Source organism: Rhea americana, unplaced genomic scaffold (assembly GCF_003343005.1).
Source record: "Rhea americana isolate MKP2758 unplaced genomic scaffold, rheAme1 scaffold_83, whole genome shotgun sequence".
Taxonomy (NCBI): Eukaryota; Metazoa; Chordata; class Aves; order Rheiformes; family Rheidae; genus Rhea; species Rhea americana.
In genome coordinates this window covers 823,861-830,694 of record NW_028187012.1, presented here as the reverse complement: position 1 = coordinate 830,694, position 6,834 = coordinate 823,861, and positions in this window count along the sequence as shown.

Below are 6,834 nucleotides of genomic sequence, written 5' to 3'. Positions count from 1 at the left end.
TAAGAAGAATGTACAACACAGCCGACTGCTGTGACCAATTTGAATTTGGAGCCTAGAGAGTTGACTTTATTCCTGGGTGGCGTTATCTATTTCCCCTTTGTCTTCATGACCAATTCATTCAATGACTCTTGGTTTTCAGAGGAGACATCGGCTTACGTGGAGACTTGTTTTACAGAATCATACAAAAAGAAAAAAGAAAAAAAGGAAAAAAAAAACAGTAAAAGCAGCCCAGAACAAGGGTGATGGTTTATATTTTGGATAAAGGTAATACGGGTGTTTACCAACAGGCAACAGCTTATTTAATGTTGAACTTTAGGGAAGAAAAAGCATAGCACACAACAACAAACTTGGTGGACTTTTTGCTACTTTGGCTTAGTCCAGCTGCAGCCATGTATGTAATGTAACGATTTTCTCGGTAGCCATCAATTCTGTGGGGCTACAGGACCTGTGAACCATCTATATAAAGTAACACCAGCTTTTTTCAGACATGAAACCCACATCTTCACAGCAAGCCCCATCAACTCTCAGGTAGGAAAGTCAGGAACCGGCAAGCCTCCGCTCATTAGCCTGTAAGGTCAGGAATTGGTCATGTTTGACAGTAGATACCTGCTCCTCTTCCAGGATAAAACCGCAGGAAAATTGTACAGAGTTCTGAAGGCACGGACATTTGAAGACATCACAAACTCTGATGGCCTAAATCCTGCAGTGCTTTTTTTAATCCTCTTTCCAATGAAAAGTAATTCTAGATGGGGGAAGAGGGGGAAGAGCACAGATCAGCAGAGCTTTCCAGGTTAAAAGAAAGTCTGCTAGCCCCAGGGGCACAGAAATAAAGCACGTCTAGCTGGGTCAAAAGCCCGTTAGACTAGCAGCCAACCCTTTAAAATCTATACACTTGCATTAGAGAAGCTTCCTTCAAAACTCTGTTGCTATTTCTGCTTCCTTGGGACACATCCCAGAAAGCTGTGCCATGGAAGAAACTTTACAGTTAAGTCAGAGGCATTCTTGGTTTTGTTTCAGGAGAAATCTAGATGATAACAGAATTCAAGAAGTAACAAGGAACTGATTTTCCAGTCAAGTTATCTGCACACAGATTAGCACAGTCACTCAGCCCAACTGCTGTTAGCTCAAATTTCATTTTTGCTTTGAAGACTACTTATCATTTAAATGCAGGCAAAGGCATACTGAAGCAGCCAGACAGAAAATATGGTCCAGTGAAGCAAGTTATGTTACTACTMTGGTTTCTCCGCTTGGCATGCAAGCGCAGCAGAACTGACTGGTAAAGCCACGAGCAATAGTATCCCAAGCATTTTCTGAAATACCACCCCCTCCTCCAGTCACGCACTTACCTTTCTGCATTATACCCATGAAAAAAGCAGCATACTTCACGCTCGTGTTTTTTTCTAAAGCGTAAGAACAGTAAGGTGGGTGATTCCAATGTCTCATTCCCACTTGTATGCTGAACTAAGCGCCTAGCAGAAAGAAGGTGCCTCCAGACTAGTACTGCTTTTCCTTCTTTTAGTTGAGACGATTCTTGCTAGACTGCACCCCAATTTGGATCAACAATTTTACACCTGAAATGCCACAAGAGAAATTCTACAACAGCAGTAGCACGCAATATTTTTTTCTTCTGAGTAAATGTGAAAAGCAGAATTAACTGCAACACTAGCTGGAGCTAGCAAAGCTCCTGGCAGTACAATGACATCTTTGTTACGCTGTCCTTAAAGACTTTCCAGTTAAGCAAAAATAACTTATCTAAAGAAAAGATGGGAGAGGCTTAAAAAAAGCACGTAGCTCAGTCTTTCCCTGTCCTTTTTTCTCATGCAGCTGGTCTTGCCATTTACACTCTTTTTCCATATGAGAAATGCTGGAGGGGGTAGTATTCAATATTTTGAGCTGAGAATGATAAAGCAGCATCAATTTAAGCCATCCCAAAGAAAAAAAAAGAAAAAAAGAAAAGAAAGAAAAGCCTTCTAAGAAGCAATAGGCACGACACAATTCTGTTTCCCTCCTTCACATCATGCTTGCTGATGATAAAGATTGCACACGCAGGTATGCGGAGTTGGCCACACAGAGCCCATTACAATTCAGTATTAGTGACATGAGTCCAGTGCAAAACGAAGATGACAAATTTCATTTCTACACCACCTTTTCCCTGAAAGCTTAGTCTTTTGCATGATGCAAAACAACAAACCAGACAAAAGCAACGGTATTTGTTACAAGGATGGCAGTGAACAGACAAGAGATGCAGAATCAGGAAGCTGTTTGACTCCTTCAATTTCTCCTGCAGTGAGAAGAGTAAAATAGAAGAAGCAACAGTTTTCCATCTCAGGAAGAGGGGAAAAATGTACACTGCAAAGGATGCAAGAGATCAATATGGAAGAATGCAASTGAATTCTCAGAGATACAGCAGACCTCTGTTCAACTAGAAGGAAGTCAGTGCACAAGTAGATGAACAGCCTCCACGTTTTTGTACTCTACTATTAATTCTGCCAGATTAAGACTTCAAACTATCATTTAGATTTTATTTATTAAAAATAGCATCAGTCACATAGTAGGAAATCATGCAGGGTGATCTGACAGCTTAGCACATGAAGGGCCCGTACGCATAACCGCCTTGATGCCACAAAAATAACCAGAGAGCTGCGATCAGAGTAAGATATGAAAAGTTACGGAGAGGACCACTTCTGCACAGGAAAAAGAGCTAAAAACTTTCCCTGTCAAATGAAGGTTAAGTTTTTTAGAAGTTACTGTTAATTATTAAACTCTTCATCTGTTACTGCTTATGAGCTCAAGCTCTAGTTAATACACAGCTGCCTAATTAAACAAGCATTTTCCCTACAGGCAGGATGGAATATTACTTACTTTATTGACAAATACTGGTTCAGGGCATTCAAAAGCATTCTAGGTACCCCTAAAGACCCCGCAGCATTGTGAATACCTAGCAGGCCCTTAGACCAAGCAAGCCTACGCTATTTGTACTGTGGGATACAACTGATGACAACATCACCCTGCCCACTGCCATCCTTCCATATTTCTCATTTCCCTGGTTTTCAAAGAGAGCAATAAGAAAGTGTTTCCAAAACGTTACATCTCTCAAATAGCTGTCAAGTTTAGCATTATGATTGTTTCAAATTCTTACCAATTTCTTACTGACAGCCTCTTAGGCCTCATTTTGGCTATGCTACAAAACATTTTTCCTCCTTTTGATGTTTAAAAGTTACAGAACCAATTACAATTTTTCCCAACTCTATCATAATTGTATAAAATATTTTCATAATAAAACTTCCTTAAAAATTTAAACGTTGGCATTCTATCCAGAACTGTCCATTACAAGTACACTATCTTCAGAAAAATAACGCTAAAGTTGCATAGAAAACGGATGTGGCAATGTTATTTCATGATTTCTGTTAGGGAGAAAGTCAGGGTCAACTCTCAATCTCTTCTGTTCATAAAACTCAGCCAAGTTACTAGCTATGAAAACTCAGAGCCAAAGGCTAACAGGTAACTAGAGGAAAATAATGAAACGCGTCACATAAGCGGTTTACGCTGAAACGCTCCTTTACTGATACCACCGAATGCAACTTTTTTCTTCAGAACTGGTTACAGAAAGGACAAAAATCTTCTGTATTTATGCAAATCTGCAAAGGAAATTGGATGTACCTGTACAGCTTTCAGTGCAGTATGAATATAAAASGCACGGCTACCTAGGCCTGGAGTTTCCCTATGGCACCTTTTCCACTCCAGAAACACTCAAATCAGTTAGCAAAATGATACACTGATAAAACATTTAGAATTCCTCATGAGATTTTAAGACTGGTATTAAAGACTGTTCCTTTTGCAGGACTAGACAAGCAAATCACTAACACCAATTGAACAGGAAAGGTATTTACATATAGTCAGTTATTCATATCTCTTTTGTTGTCTCTTGGGCAAGTATGCAGGTAAATGCAGCAGAAGGAAAAAGGTCAGAGATGTAAAGGATATTCAGCATAGAACTACAAATGATTACGCTGCCRTTTTAATAACAGAACCTGCCCACTGAAATTATAGCCTGTACTTTAAAGGTTTGCTACTTTTCCTATGAACAGGCCCAACTCAAGCTTTCCCAGAACGAAGATCAGCCAGTAGAAACACGTAACTTGCTTCAAGAATGTTCACAAGACAATACCAGGGCTGTAAAAATCAAACTAGCTACTGCTTAGAACAGTTCTTGTTCCGGTTTTCACAGGAATCTGTGTGTTTTAATAGACAAATATCTGGCAAAAGGGTTTTACTTGCTATATGCAGTAAGTCACTAAACAGTTTTCATCTGCCAGGGTAATTTCCATCTGTTAAGAAATGTCAGCTCCGGAAAGGTCTGTATTTACCTAAAAGTACTCTTCATATATTACAATAAAAATAAGTAATAAGAAGCCCCACCAAAACTTTCATCACAAGTTGAACATGTCTACATAGACAGAGTTTGCTTCTTCTCTGGCTCATTACCTGAATAATTATTTCCAGAAAACAGCAAAGAAACACATTTCACATAACATTGAGTACAGCTAATTAGCTCATTTATCAGTGGTTAGATCCCTTTACCAAATCCATCAATCTGCACTCTCTCTTCCCCCAGACCAATACACACATTAAGGCAGTAACTGTAACATCCAAGGTAGTGTATTTTGAATATGCTCCAAACTAGCAGAAATAGGAGTTCTTATAGATGTTCTGTGTGACAGGGGGAGGGGTGAGGGTGAATAGCATTCCCACAAAATCAAAATTTGCATTTGCTGCATACAGTGGCAACACACATACCTCGATTTTCAGTTGGTGTCAAAATATTATTTTTCAATACAGCAATTAAAGGCCCAGACTACCTTGCAGTAATCAAAATGCACTTTGGTACAGGAAGAGAAAGAGGAGGAGGAGGAGAATAGAAATTAATTGTTCCAGTCAATGAAGCAGAAACTTTCAAAAGCTTTTAGGAACTTGCAGGAAGATGTAGGACATTCTTTAAAGAAACACTCTAATAGTGACATCTCCATCTTGTGGTACGATGTTAGCAGCACACAAAACAGAAGGGTCACTTTATTTCCTAACACTATATGCTAGTTTACAGAAATACTTTTAACAGCAGAATCATCTCCCTAAAATATGCATTTTCCCCCACCAGCATCCMTCACAAGAGTACCAATTTACCAGAAAATTCACACGACCCATCTAAGAGCTCTCAAATAGCAGTTCCTACCTACATGTTCAGATGAGAGGTATTTATAGCACTTTTCATAATCCTGTGGCGACAAAACACGGCCTCTACAAAATCTAGAGCTGAAAATACTGATTATACTGGGGTTTTCCCTATTATGAATTAAGATGGTAACTAATGGCTACATGCAAAATAGTCCCTCCAATCAGCAACGAAGAACAGCAGCCTTAATGGGCTCAATCAAGCCTTTCTTGGAACATGTGTAAGCTTCTGCTACTAGTTTTAAATCCATCTTTGTCGTTTGTTTTTACCTTTTACGTTGTTGTAGGAAATTGTTAAAGTTTTCCATTTTAATGGGTAAGCTATAGATATCTGAGACCACGATGAATAGAAAGCTTCCAATCCCAGAGATCAAATTTAGATATACTCAAAGCGTAACAGCATAGAGAAGTCACATTTACACTATACAGACAAATAATATAAGAAATAAGTTTTACATTGTGGGTGAATGCAATTATTTAAGACAGCATTACTACTAGAAGAAGCAATCCCACTGTTCTTCACCCCATCCACCTAACCCTAAGCCAATCCCCTCACTTTGTGCTGACACAAGTCTTAACGCCACCACGTAGATAACCAGAGCGGCAAACTACCTAAGGTGAAAGACATGTACAAAAAAAGTCTAACTTTGTTATGTAAGAAATACTTCCAAACTAAGAAAAAGATAATGGTTTATAGCATTTCTAGAATTCCATTGGGCAGTGCTTAAACAGCCGAGCCTGGTCCTTGCATTGGGTAATAAGAGCTAGTCCAGTAAGAACTTACACACAAGCAAAAACAAGGCAGAAACAGTTATGCAASAGAGAGAATTCCAATAATGCTCTAAAGAACTCATTTTCCAAAGTTCAAGGCAGGTCACCTACGACTTCAAGAGAAGTCTTTATKTGCCAAGTGTCACCAATTCATTTACACAGATGCTTCCCCAGTTTCAAAGCCTATCACTTCTAAATAATCAGCACACTCATTCAATTTTCAGCTCAGTTCCATCAAAAAACAAATTCCAAAAACTTCATATTTGAAATGTCTATACAGAGACACTTACTTTTTTATTCAAAAGCTTTTTCAGAGATCAAATGAATGCAGAAAGGACAGAAAATTTTTCCACATTGCTGAAAATTACAATTATATTGCATACAATTCTAGACTAGGTTCCTAAAAGACGTATTTTTGAGCTCTTACAGATTGTAAACAAACAAGACAACCCATATTAAAACAGCCTTTTATTTGTTAATATCACATAAGAAAATTTAAGCCGATTACACTACCTTAAAAACACAACTAACGCGTTTAACATGAGTCCCCTTCCTGAATAAGAAATCTAAGTAAAGAAGAAAGTACCAATAAAAACAATTTTCGCTGTATCCTTCATCCTCTGAGTGCTTACATGATCAACTGGGCTACGTTTTGTTCTTTGTTTGAACAAAGCTATTCTTTTCTATAAAAAAAATTTTGCAACCTTGATCACATCGTAAAAAAAAATCCTCAGTACAAAAAAGTTCATAATATTGAAAATGCCTTCCCCTTCCCCAACAGCACCTAGATATAAAGAGGTCAACAGCAGATGTCTAGTCTAAGTGGTGTAATCT